General features: G+C 41.6%; 1 protein-coding gene across 5 annotated transcripts in view; it reads left to right on the top strand.

Annotated features, from left to right (window-relative positions):
• Positions 1-6,251: 6,251 nt before the first annotated feature.
• Positions 6,252-14,079, top strand: part of LOC135556226 (exocyst complex component 2-like) — a 94,074-nt gene continuing 86,246 nt past the window's right edge. For 2 of the 5 annotated variants that reach the window (XM_064989244.1, XM_064989240.1), the window contains exons 1-2: positions 6,259-6,352; positions 8,168-8,235. The gene's annotated coding sequence lies outside the window, so the exon portion shown is untranslated. Of the gene's footprint in view, positions 6,353-8,167; positions 8,236-14,079 lie in introns of all 5 variants that reach the window. The other 3 variants (XM_064989241.1, XM_064989242.1, XM_064989243.1) reach the window with 3 other exon arrangements.

The raw sequence follows: 14,079 nt of genomic DNA, 5'->3' as shown, positions 1-14,079 counted from the left end.
AGTACTTTATATAATACTCTACAATTCCCGCAAACAAAGCATAGCTGTCACACTCTGACCATAGTTTGCTTTGTATGTTTCTATGTTTTGTTTGGTCAGGGTGTGATATGAGTGGGCATTCTATGTTTCATGTCTAGTTTGTCTAGTTCTATGTTTGGCCTGATATGGTTCTCAGAGGCAGGTGTGAGTCATTGTCTCTGATTGGGAACCATATTTAGGTAGCCTGTTTGGTGTTGGGTTTTGTGGGTGATTGTCCTTGTTCCTGTCTCTGCACCAGATAGGGCTGTTTGGGGTTTTTGCACATTTCTTGTTTTTGTAGTCCGTTGTTCATGTGTACATTTACGTATTAAAAAGAACCATGGACACTTACCACGCCGCATATTGGTCCTCTGATCCTTTTCACCTCTCCTCTTCGGAAGAAGAGGAGGAAATCCCTTACAATAGCCAAGTTCTTATGTGTTTTTCTAATTTCAAATTACCTTAAATGTTTTACTAAGCCAGTACACATAGCAAACACAGACATAATCAATAGCTGTCTCTATACTGTAAGTGGTTGAGTTATTCTTTCCCCATCAGAAAACCAACCATGTCCAAACAGTCCAGACGTGTCAATCTCAGCCAGTCTCCCTGGAAGTGTTGCGTAATGGTAGGATGTTTGCTGTGCAGTAGGTTCCTGGGCAAGTCTGTGTGGACTAGCCAGCACGAGACAGTTTGTGCTGTTCTGCGAAGGAAGTAGTACACAGCGTTGTATGAGATCTTCAGTTTCTTGGCAATTTCTTGCATGGAATAGCCTCAGAACAAGAATAGACTGGTGAATTTCAGAAGGAAGTTGTTTGTTTCTGGCCATTTTGAGCCTGTAATCGAACCCACAAATGCTGATGCTCCAGATACTCAACTAGTCTAAAGAAGGCCAGTTTTATCGTTTCTTAAATCATAAACAACAGTTTTCCGCTCTGCTAACAAAATTGCTAATTGATTTCTAATGACCAATTAGCCTTTTAAAATTATAAACTTGGATTAGCTAACACAACGTGCCATTGGAACACAGGAGTAATGGTTGCTGATAATGGGCCCCTGTACACCTATGTAGATATTCCATTTAAAATCTGCCGTTTCCAGCTACAATAGTCATTTACAACATTAACAATGTCTACACTGTATTTCTGATCAATTTGATGTTATTTTAATTGTCAAAAAAACTTGCTTTTCTTTCAAAAACAAGGACATTTCTATGTGACCCCAAACTTTTGAATGGTAGTGTATGTACACACACATATATATATATATATATATATATATATAAATAAACTCAGCAAACATTTTTCAGGACCCTGTCTTTCTAAGATCATTCGTAAAAATTCAAATAACTTCACAGATCTTCATTGCAAAGGGTTTAAACACGGTTTCCCATGCTTGTTCAATGAACCATAAACAATTAATGAACATGCACCTGTGGAACGGCCATTAACACACTATCAACTTACAGACGGATGGCAATTACGGTCACAGTTATGAAAACGTAGGACACTAAAGAGGTCTTTCTACTGACTTTGAAAAACACCAAAAGAAAGATGCCCAGGGTCCCTGCTCATCTGCGTGAATGCGCCTTAGGCATGCTGCAAGGAGGCATGAGGACTGCAGATGTGGCCAGGGTAATGAATTGCAATGTCTGTACTGTGAGACACCTAATACAGCGCTATAAGGAAACAGGACGGACAGCTGATCGTCCTCGCAATGGCAGATCACGTGTAACAACACCTGCACAGGATTGGTACATCTGAACATCACACCTGCGGGACAGGTACAGGATGGCAACAATAACTGCCCGAGATACACCAGGAACGCACAATCCCTCCATCAGTGCTCAGACTGTCCGCAATAGGCTGAGAGAGGCTGGACTGAGGGCTTGAAGGCCTGTCGTAAGGCAGGTCCTCACCAGACATCACTGGCAACAATGTCGCCTATGGGCACAAACCCAACGTCGCTGGACCAGACAGCACTGGCAAAAAGTGCTCTTCACTGACGAGTCGCGGTTTTGTCTCACCAGGGGTGATGGTCGGATTTGCGTTTATCGTCAAAGGAATAAGCGCTACACCGAGGCTTGTACTCTGGAGCGGGATCGATTTGGAGGTGGAGGGTCCGTCATGGTCTGGGGCAGTGTGTCACAGCATCATCGGACTGAGCTTGTTGTCATTGCAGGCAATCTCAATGCTGTGCGTTACAGGGAAGACATCCTCCTCCCTCATGTGGTATCCTTCCTGCAGGCTCACCCTGACAAGACCCTCCAGCATGACAATGCCACCTGGCATACTGCTTGTTCAGTGCATGATTTCCTGCAAGAAAGGAATGTCAGTGTTCTGCCATGGCAATTGAGCATGTCTGGGACATGTTGGATTGGAGGGTGAGGAATAAGGCCATTCCCCCCAGAAATGTCTAGGAACTTGCTGGTGCCTTGGTGGAAGAGTGGGGTAGCATCTCACAGCAAGAACTTGCAAATTTGCTACAGTCCATGAGGAGGAGATGCACTGCAGTACTTAATGCAGCTGGTGGCCACACGAGATACTGACTGTTACTTTTGATTTTGACCCTCCCTTTGTTCAGGGACACATTATTCCATTTCTGTTAGTCACATGTCTGTGGAACCTGTACTGTTTATGTCTCAGTTGTTGAATCTTATATTCATACAAATATTTACACATGTTAAGTTTGCTGAAAATAAACACAGTTGACAGTGAGAGGACATTTCTTTTTTTGCTGAATTTATATATACACACACATAGTACCAGTCAAACATTTGGACACACCTATTCATTGCAGTGTTTTCTTTATTTTTACTATTTTCTACATTGTAGAATAATAGTGAAGACATCAAAAATGTGAAATAATGAATTTGGAATCATGTAATAACCCCAAAAAAGTGTAAAACAAATCAAAATATATTTTATATTTATGATTCTTCAAAGTAGCCACCATTTGCCTTGATGACACTCTTGGCATTCTCTCAACCAGCTTCATGAAGAATGCTTTTCCAATACTCTAACCTTTAATTAAAGTAAAATAATTGAAAGAAAAAATAAATCATAAAACTAATATTCTTCTCAATATATGTGTGCCACAATTATTGCCACCCCTTCATTCAATACTTTGTGCAATCTCCCTTTGCCAAGAGTCTTCTCATATAATGTGTAAAGAGGTTGGAGAACACATGGCAAGGAATCTGAGACCACTCCTCCATACAGAATCTCACCAGATCCTTCAGATACCGAGCTCGGCTCATCCAACATGTTTTCTATGGGGTTTAGGTCAGGGGACACGGCAAAACCTTGATTGTGTGGTCAGTGAACTATTTTTGTGTTGATTTTGAGGTGTGCTTGGATCATTGTCCTGCTGGAAGATCCAAACACGGCCCAGCTTAAGCTTCCTAGCAGAGGCAGTCAGGTTTTGATTTAATATCTGATGGAGTCCATGATACCATATATCCTAACAAGTTGTCCCGGGCCTTTGGAAGAAAAACGGCCCCACAACATCAAAGATCCACCACCATATTTCACCGTGGGGATGAGTTACTTTTCTGCATTGGCCTACTTTCTGTCTACACCAAACCCAACTCTGGTGAGCACTTGAGTTTGTTGTTTGATGACAACAAATACTATTTTATAGCAACCCTGCCAAACAACTTGTGGTTATGTAGGTGGCGTCTGATTGTAGATTTGGAGACTTTCTGACACCAAGACCCAGCTATTGTCTGCAATTCTCCAGCTGTGATCCTTTTCCGCCACTCTAACCATCCTCCTCACTGTGCATGGGGTCAATGTAGACACGCGTTAACAATCAGCCCGCAAGAGGACATCTCCAGTTGTTTTAAACTTCTTAATTATTGCCCTGATAGTGGAAAATGTGCATTTTCAACCATTGAGCTATTTTCTTATGGTCATTTCCTGATTTGTACAGCTCAACAGCCTTTTGTCACACATCCTTACTGTAGTCTCAGGTCTTTCCCATAGTGATGGATGACTATGGAAACTTGGCCTGTGTGTCACCTCATATTTATACCCCAGTGAAACAGGAAGTCATGGCTTAACACTTAAGTGTTCCTAATCACTCAGGTGAACTTAAAGTGTTGAAATATGAATTGGCAATATACTTCAGTTAGATTTTAATTCATAAGAATTTCTAGGGGTGCCAATAATTGTGGCACACATGTTTCGGGGGAAAATATTTATTTAAAATGTATTTCTTTCAACCATTTTGCTTCATTTAAAAGGTCAGATTTTTGTGAATATTTTGAATGAAAGATGAAGAGGATAAACAGCAAAAATAAATAAAAAATCACAACCTGTTTTGCTCATATTTATCCAAATCATGTCCAATCAATTGAATGTACCACAGGTGGACTCCAATAAAATTGTAAAAACATCTTAATGATGATCAATGGAAACAGGATGCATGTGAGCTCAATTTTGAGTCTCATAGCAAAGGGTCTGAATAGTTATGTAAATAAGGTATTTCTGTTTTTAATACATTTGAAATAAATTCTAAAAACTTGTTTTGGCTTTGTCATTCTGGGGTATTGTGTGTAGATTGTTGAGGAAATGCTTAATTTATTCAATTTTAGAATAAGGCTGTAACGTAACAAAATGTGGAAAAAGTCAAGGGGTCTGAATACGTTTCCGAAAGCACTTTATATATATTATTTATTTTAAAACGTATTAAATGTTTTTTTCCCCCCTCATCAATCTACACACAATACCCCATATTGACAAAGCTAAAACAGTTTTGACGTGTATCCAAATAAAAAAAAAATAAAAAAAATGAAATATCACATTTACAAAAGTATTCAGACCCTTTACTCAGTACATTGTTGAAGGACCTTTGGCAGCGATTACAGACCAGTCTTCTTGGGTATGACGCTATAAGCTCGGCACACCTGTATTTGGGGAGTTTCTCCCATTCTTCTCTGCAGATCCTTCCAAGCTCTGTCAGGATGGATGGGGAGCGTCGCTGCACAGAACTTCAGGTCTCTCCAGAGATGTTCGATCAGGTTCAAGTCTGAGCTCTGGCTGCGCCACTCAAGGACATTCAGAGACTTGTCCTTAAGCCACTCCTGCATTGTCTTGGCTGTGTGCTTAGGGTCGTTGTCCTGTTGGAAGGTGAACCTTCACCCCAGTCTGAGGTCCCAAGCGCTCTGGAGAATGTTTTCATCAAGGATCTCTCTGTACTTTGTAAAGTGTTGGTCACATGGTTTCATGTGCTGAAATAAAAGATCCCAGAAAATGTCCATACATACAAAAGCTTATTCCTCTAAAATGTTGAGCACAAATTTGTTTACATCCCTGTTAGTAAGAATTTATAATTTTCCAAGATAAACCATACACCTGACACTTGTGGCATATCAAAGAGCTGATTCGACAGCATGATCATTACACAGGTACGCCTTGTGCTGGGGACAATAAAAGGCCAGTCTAGAATGTGCAGTTTTGTCACACAACACAATCCCACAGATGTCTCAAGTTGAGGGAGCGTACAACTGCCTGCAGGAATGTCCACCAGAGCTGTTGCCAGAAAATGTTATGTTTGTTTCTCTACCATAAGAAGCCACAATGTCATTTTAGAGAATGTGGCAGTACCTCCAACTGGCCTCACAACCGCAGACCATGTATAACCACTACAGCCCAGGAACTCCACATCCAGCTTCTTCACCTGTGGGACCATCTGAGGATGTGCTGAGGCATATTTCTGTCTGTAATAAAGCCCTTTTGTGGGGAAAAACACATTCTGATTGGCTGGGTCTGGCTCCCAAGTGTACCGTGGGCTTATACCCTCCCGGACTCACCCATTGCTGCACCCATGCCCAGTTGTGTGAAATCCATCGATTCGGGCATAATGAATTTATTGATATTGGACTGATTCCCTTACAGGAACTATTTATATTTTTGTTCAGTACACACACACACACACACACACACACACACACACACACACACACACACACACACACATACACAAAATATTAGGAACACCTTACTAATAATGATTTGCACCCCCTTTTTCCCGCAGAACAGCCTAAATTCGTCAGGGCATTGTTGTGCAAGGTGTCAAAAGATTTCCACAGGGATGCATAGTTGTGTTAAGTTCTTGATACACATGGGAAACTGTTGAGCGTGAAAAACCTAGCAGAGTTGCAGATCTTGACACACTCAAAAGCGCTCTTGCGCTGATGGCTCTGATGCTCCGAGGGGGATGCAAAGGTTAGTGCGTGATGACATCATCACCGACTGGGCGTTGCAGGAAGTGGCAAACAAAGTTGATATCTGAAAAGGTTAGCTGGAATATTTAATTAAACAGCTACATTGTAAGTTACCCTATGTTATCTATTTTACAAAATATTGTGACACAGCTTTATTTTACCATTGGTTTGGATTCACGGTCTTAGTTCGTCTCACTTTGCAGAATTCTCCGATGATTGTTTACATTTCCGTTATCAAAGCTAGTCTGCATGCTACTAACGTTAGTCAGCTAACACAGTTCCAACTTCCAATTTACTGTTCATATCGTTACTATGTATGTTTGTCTGATGGTCTAAGTATGTGTATAAGTAATTATATTGGTCTGGCAGCGAACGCACTTGAGAAATGTTTTAACTATTAGTTGCGCTAGCTAACTACTGCTAGCGCTGTCTGTGTCAACTGACATGTCCCCAAAAAACAACCTCGCTTGCTCACCTTTCTTGACATGCGCACAGGTATCGCATCAATGGGTCATTGACCACACAGAATCTACATTCCTACCTGGGACGGTCTTGCCAAAGAGAATTACATATTTATGAACGATGTGGTCTTGCTTACTGCTTTCCTTGGTTTATTCGGTACTACTGTACTGTAGCGCAGGGCTTGGCCTGTGTAAGGCCGGTGTTTATATATACGGTGTTTATATGTGTAAATATGACGACGCAGATGTAGAGGAGTTCTGTAGGATATAATGGAAACCATGGCCTGTCAAACTAATAGCCTTTGCCTCTTGTTTTATTTGATTGATGGTAGCCGACTAAACTCAACTCCACAATGGGCAGTGGTGTAGTGCTATTTTTGTAGGTGAGGGATCGTAATAATTTTCCTTTTTAAAGGTAATCAAAGTTTGTACCAACATATTTAGCCAATTGAATAGCCAGCCTATCATTATAGAATATGCATAAAATGCATCCACCAATTGCGATGTCTGCCTATGCCATATCCTCTAAAGAAAAGGTTATATTTCTAATATCCTCAACACCAACTTATTACAAAATAGGCCATCATCACTGTCAGTTGTGAGTGATAATTCTTCACGTTTTACCGGTGAAACGTTCAAACTGCATCTCCATGTCAATCACTTGATTTATCACAATCAGTTTCATGGTAATATGCATTTAGATCTTTTTGAATAAGCGCAGATGCTGTTAACAAACTATTAGCATTAATTGTATATTGTTTTAATCAAAGCATAAATCCTGCCTGGTTTTGCGCTCTGAGTTTTGGCGCATGATCATTTTTAGGGGAATATTCAGCTTCAGCTAGCCATCCTAAAATCTCATTTAGAAATGAGGTGTTTTTGGTGTCACAGTAAACTTATAGGCCTATTATGCTAATGTTTTGCGGAATGCAAATTAATTATGTGTTCTTCCGAGACATTGATTCAGCGTTGATATAACTTTACTAAATTTGGTTTTGTAACATTTTCTGTGGAAATTGTTCAAATTTGTCCTTGTTCATACAGTTTCATGGTTTGTTAAACTTTTAAGTCAATGGTTTTTGTTTGGCTTACATTTAGAGTCTAAGCATAATTTTGTTACCATGGAATTGCACCACAGCAGCATATTGTTGTTATAAGGTCAGTGCCTTGAAACTATGCAGATGATTGTTACCTTAGTGCTTCAGTCCCCACATTTTTTCCCATTGCTTTATCAGACTTTTGATCTAAATGAGTCTTTGCAATAGCCTACATTTTGTGTCAGCTTCTTGTATGATTTTTAATCTTTGACATCACCAAAATGATGTAGTGTTGCAGATAAGCAAGCGCTGTCTTTAATTTATATTTTTTTTGTGTGTCAGGTCATGGTGAAAGGTCAGAGCATAGATGTTGATGTGTGTGTGTGTATCCTCAAATACTGCACACTGGTGTGCTGTTTCAGGTGGAGCAGTGGGCAAGGAGAGCGAGACTGAACAGGCAGCTTTGAACCTTCCTTCTCTACGGCTTAAGGTATCACACGCTTAATGAAACTTAAGCCCTCTGCTGTTATCACACCTAGGAATACAGTATGTTAAACAACAACTGGAAAATGAAGACTAACAGTAATTTAGGTACTTCTCAGTGTTTCCCCCTCTCTGTGCTTTTATTAAAGGATCTGTTATTCTTGCATTTTGTGTATGCCCTTATGGATTGATCACATGATTGTCAACCAATGCAGAGTAAATACCCTACTATGCGACACGACTCTGCGTGGCTGGCTATGTGAAACACGCAAAAGGAAATAAACAAATGTGTCTGAAAACAATAATTAGGCTAAGTTGTGGATTTCGACTCATCGTTAAAAAAAAAAAAGCAATGAGAGATCTGTATATAATGACAAAATGCTAATGTCTCTTTCCTAACAAAGGGAGTCGTTGTCCCAAAGGCGGGAAGGCAGTTGACAAGTTTAAATCCAAAGTAAGCACATAGAAACGCATTGGGCTTATTTTGGATTTTTGCTGTAATTCGCTCACTGTCATCACTCACTTTGACTGATAGGTGCCTATTCCATCAATAGATCACTAGAAGATGCATATGATTCATTCTAGCAGGAGAAGGCTTGACGGACTAGCAATTTGAAACTTTTTAAAGGAAAAGTAGTAGAAAGTAGAAAATGTAGCTGACTTAAAATGAGTCAGTAACCTTCTGATTAGCCGACAGCCGGCCTTATTGGAAAACACTGACTGACTGTAATGTTTTTTTTTTTTTTTACATGTTTTATCAACCTTGGTTGATTGCACTGACTAAGTTGCTAAGGACATGAGCGCCTACTAAATTACCAACATTTCTATGTAAATGTGAAAAATGAAAACTTGCAAAGAACACTGGGTAATATGCCGCAGCATGGGTAATTCCAGTAATGTACTATAAATTAGGTTACCGTAACATTTTTGGCACTGTAAAATGGATTATCCTAAAATGGATTACAATACATTTCAGTAACATTCTGGCCAATTGCTGCCAGTAAATTGCTGTACGTTTTACTGGAAATATTTTAGTGTGGGTGTGCAAGCCTATATCAATAAGGCCTACTGTATTATTTTGAGGGATTCTTTAAATTACTAAATATTTTTTTAAATTACATTTTCTGCAACTTTTTCCACCATGTGTGTATGTATGCTGTGTATTTATCACACAATGATATCACAGGAAATTAGTGCTAAGCTGTCGCTGAGCCTCTCTCTGGTTGGAGCCTTGAAGACCCCTCGCCTCACCTCTGACTTCCACCCATCTCCCTGCAGGGGACACAGGGCTGTTTCCTGCCCTCTCTCTGGCTCTAATTGAAAATGTTGGGTGGCCCGGCTGGCCCCTGCTTGTTTGTTTTGGTGGAATGCAGTGGCGGGTTATATTTTTGTGGCACTTTCTCATCAGTGGTTTCTGCTTTAAGGAAGGGTTTCCCAAACTCGGTCATTTTGCCCTAGCACTACACAGCTGATTACAATAACCAACTCATCATCAAGCTTGGATTATTTGAATCAGCTGTGTAGTGCTAGGGCAAAAACCAAAATGTGCACCCAGGGGGGGTGGGGGGTGGGCTGACATTGGGAGACCCTGCTATAGGGTTAGGCTAGGGTGGATTGAACCAGAGCGGTCACAGCGGGGGTGAAAGGTTGATGCGGGCAATGTTTTTGGAGTGGCACTTCTCTCTCACCCCTGTCGTCCCGCCTTTCCCACAGTGAGTACATACTAAAGAGTCCTTAAGTAAACTGTAGAATAGTATACTACGCACTGCCCGAAGGGGCGCAGTGGTCTAAGGCACTGTCACTACAGTTTCTGATTCGAAACCAGGCTGTCACACCCGGCCGTGATTGGGAGTCCCATAGGGCGGCGCACAATTGGCCCCGTGTCTTCCGGGTTTGGCCGGGGTAGGCAGTCATTGTAAATAAGAATTTGTTCTTAACTGACTTGCCTAGTTAAATAAAGGTTAAATTAAACATGTGCATATACCCTGCCCATTTTCATAGATGCATAGATAATAAACAGCGAGTAGCAGCCGTGTAAAAACAAAAGGGTGGGGTGGTGTCAATGTAAATAGTCCGGGTGGCCATTTAATCAGTTGTTCAACAGTCTTATGGCTTGGTGGTAGAAGCTGTTAAGGAGCCTTTTGGACCTAGACTTGGTGCTCTGGTACTGCTTGCCACTATGGTACCGCTTGCGCTAGCAGAGGGAACAGTCTATGACTTTGGTGACTGGAGTCTTTGACAATTTTTTGGGCCTTCCTCTGACACTGCCGGGTATAGAGGTCCTGGATGGCAGGAAGCTTGGCCCACGTGATGTACTGGGCCGTACGCACTACCCTCTGTAGTGCCTTTTGGTCGGAGGCCGAGCAGTTGCCATACCAGGCAGTGATGCAACCAGTCAGGATGCTCTCGATGGTGCAGCTTAATAACCTTTTGAGGACCTGAGGACCCATGAATTGGAGTGGGTTTAGGGTTTCCGGGATGATAGTGTTGATGTGAGCCATGACCAGCTTTTCAAAGCATTTCATGGTGGCTACCGACGGTAGTCAGTTAGGCAGGTTACCTTCGCTTTCTTGGGCACAGGGACTATGGTGGTCTGATTGAAACATGTAGGTATTACAGACTCGGTTTGGGAGAGGTTGAAAATGTAATTGAAGACACTTGCCAGTTGTTCCACGCATGCTCTGAGTAAACTTCCTGGTAATCGGTCCCTAGTCCTTGTTCCCAGTTCTCACGCTCATCATGAGCCATGTTTTTGTATGTAAATATTAGTTACTGTACTTGTGACACGGCATTACCAAGGTTTAAACCCTGACTCCCCATGGAATCTCATTCTATGGATGTCTGTCTCCACATCCTAAGCCCTCTATAAACATCAGCCTGCATTCATGTGCCCACATTTCAAATTTGGTTTATTTAGCCAGGATTCTGAGAGGAGAAGTTAGATCTTAAAAGTCCAATTTAAGACCAACAAACAGAGAACTTGCCAAAGGACAACAAACGGGAGAAGAGAGTGTGACAGAGGGGATAGAGGGAACTAAACCCGGACGCCGGACCCCTTATTTCTCCATTCTGGTCCTCTCCTAGATCTTTTCACTGTACTGCGTTGGGATTGGTTACTCTCTTACTGTCCTGTATTACAGTTGGCTGAGAAGTGCTGACTGGCCAACGAATTTGACAACGAATAATGTCTGTCTGCTCAAAAATATGAATACCACTGCTATTTTATTTTATCTTTTATTTAACTAGACACGTCAGTTAAGATCAAATTCTTATTTACAATGATAAAACAGTGGGTTAACTGCCTTGTTCAGGGACAGAACAACTTTTTACCTTGTCAGCTCAGGGATTCGATCTGTTGGTCACCGATACTTTATAAATGGGTAGGGGCGTGGATCAGAAAACCAGTCAGTATCTGGTGTGACCACCATTTGACTCTTGTAGCGCGACACTTCTCCTTCGCATACAGTTGATCATGCTGTTGTTTGTGGCCTATGGAATGTTGTCCCACTCCTCGTCAATGGCTGTGCGGCGGTACTGGATATTGGCGGGAACTGGAACACGCTGTCATACACGTCGATCCAGAGCATCCCAAACATGTTCAATAGGTGACATACTGTATCTAATGAATATGCAGGCCATGGAAGAACTGGGCCATTTTCAGCTTCCAGGAATTGTGTACAGATCCTTGTGACATGGGGCCATGCAATATCATGCTGAAACATGAAGTGATGGCATGACAATGGGCTTCTGGATCTCTTCATAATATATCTGTGCATTGAAATGCCATCCATAAAATGCAATTGTGTTCATTATCCGTAGCTTATGCCTGCCTTTTAGGGTTGCACATTTTGGGGAATATTCAGAGGTGGAAAATTTCCATGGGAATATATGCAAATGAATATTAATACCATTTTAAATGTAGATTTGTTTTTGCAGATTTAGTTATGAATTGAACTTTTAATTAAATGATTTGACTTTTCACATGGGATGATTTCACTCAACAACAAAATAAAGGGAATATTAAATGATCCCCAATGATCCATCGCATCTCCCAAAAACATTTTCAGCAAACATCTGTAATATGGTAGTCTGGAAGCTAAAGCTTTTGTTGTCTTCCTCTCAGGCTTCCATGTCTTCTCTGTAAAACCTATTCAATGTCCATGTCTTGAACATCAGACTGAGGCCTTATCTTCACTGTCACTTTCCAACCTTGTTGAGGATGGCTCGTTGTATGGCTCAAAAAGCCTAAATTTGCCCGGATGGCCACCAATGTTTGTATTGGTCAGCCTGTTGCCTGCTTTGGTGTGTGTGTTCCCAAACAAGGACCAGTTACGCTCTGAGACGGCTGATGAAAGAGCCTCAGATCCACAAAGTCCCTTCCACCAGGTGGCTGATGAGATATATTGGTATGACTTTGCATCTCCATCCCAAAGCCCTTGCTTGGAAGTGTACTTCGCCAGACTGCCAAGAACCTTGCCCTCATCCAGGCCAAGGTGGCGAGACACGGTGGTGATGACACCATAGGCCTTGTTGATCTCTGCACCAGACAGGATGCTCTTGCCAGCATACTTGGGGTCCAACATGTACGCTGCGGCGTGTATGAGCTTAAGGCAGAGGTCCTCACGCTTTTTGATGTATTTCAGAACTGCAGTTTCCTCTGCTTGGAGCAACAGTGAAGTGGGCAGGGCAGTACAGATTTATTTTCTTACATCTGCAAGCAGAGTCTGAACATCAGACAGGATGACATTGTCTCCCTCAATCCGTGCAATGGCTACTGCTTTAGGTTTCAGGAGTTTCAGGCTGCTTACCACTCTCTCTCAAAATACATCATCCAGGAGGATCCTCTTGATGGTGCTGTCCATATTGGCAGACTGTGACATGGCCATTTCTTGGAGAGACTCCTACCCCTCCAGGAGACTGTCAAACATGATGACACACCACCCCAATGGGTGTTGCTGGGCAGCTTCAATGTGGTGCTCTTCTTCTTCTCACTTTGCTTGGTGAGGTAGCTTGCTGCTATAACTTGATGACCCTTCACATACCGAACCATTTCCTTGGCTTTCTTATAGAGTGTATCCATTGTTTTCAGTGCCATGATGTCCATGAGGAGCAGATTCAATGCATGAGCAGCACAGCCAATGGGTGTGATGTGAGGGTAGGACTCCTGAAATTGTGTTTTTTTACATTGGATAAAAGTAGAGACTCAGAGATAGAAAAAGGTATATCATACACTACAGTTGAGGAACAATGGGAAAGTAATATCGGTATTGAAATTTGATGAACTTGTAACCGTTCTTTTAAAAAATGGCCCTTGAATGTTTTGGTATACCTACTGGAGAGCTCTTCTTTGTCTACATCCATTCAGTATCCTTCACCACCTCTTAAGCCTTAGCCCCACCCATCTCTTTAAGGGTTCACATGTGAGGCCAGGTGTTGAACAAAGTGAGTACGGTATTGTACTGAACAATCAAAGAGTTCAAGACTAAAGCCCGATGTATACTACGTCTATCGACATGTCTGTAGACAGTTTTCGCAGTCACATCATGAACATTCTTCATCCGACATCAAACTTGTCGTTGTGAAAATGTATAAACTCAAAAACGACAGGCTACATGACATCAGCAGCCCGGTGCCCCAGAATAGCATAACGGTGTATTTTAACACCCAATAAACCCACCCGTTTAAAAATGTATTTCGTATATGTCAATCCAGCAAACCAGGCAACTAAAAGTAACTTTTCTAAATAATGTTTTGGTTTGTTTCTAGCATGTTAGATAGCTAGCTGACTACCCGGTTCAAATAATGACCATGTCATAAGCTGACACCTGTCTTAACTTTAGATAATTTGCAT

The sequence above is a fragment of the Oncorhynchus masou genome, chromosome 15, assembly GCF_036934945.1.
Source record: "Oncorhynchus masou masou isolate Uvic2021 chromosome 15, UVic_Omas_1.1, whole genome shotgun sequence".
In the NCBI taxonomy this organism is placed as follows: domain Eukaryota; kingdom Metazoa; phylum Chordata; class Actinopteri; order Salmoniformes; family Salmonidae; genus Oncorhynchus; species Oncorhynchus masou.
The sequence above is the reverse complement of the archived record's forward strand: the minus strand, read 5'-3'. Positions and strand labels throughout refer to the sequence as shown.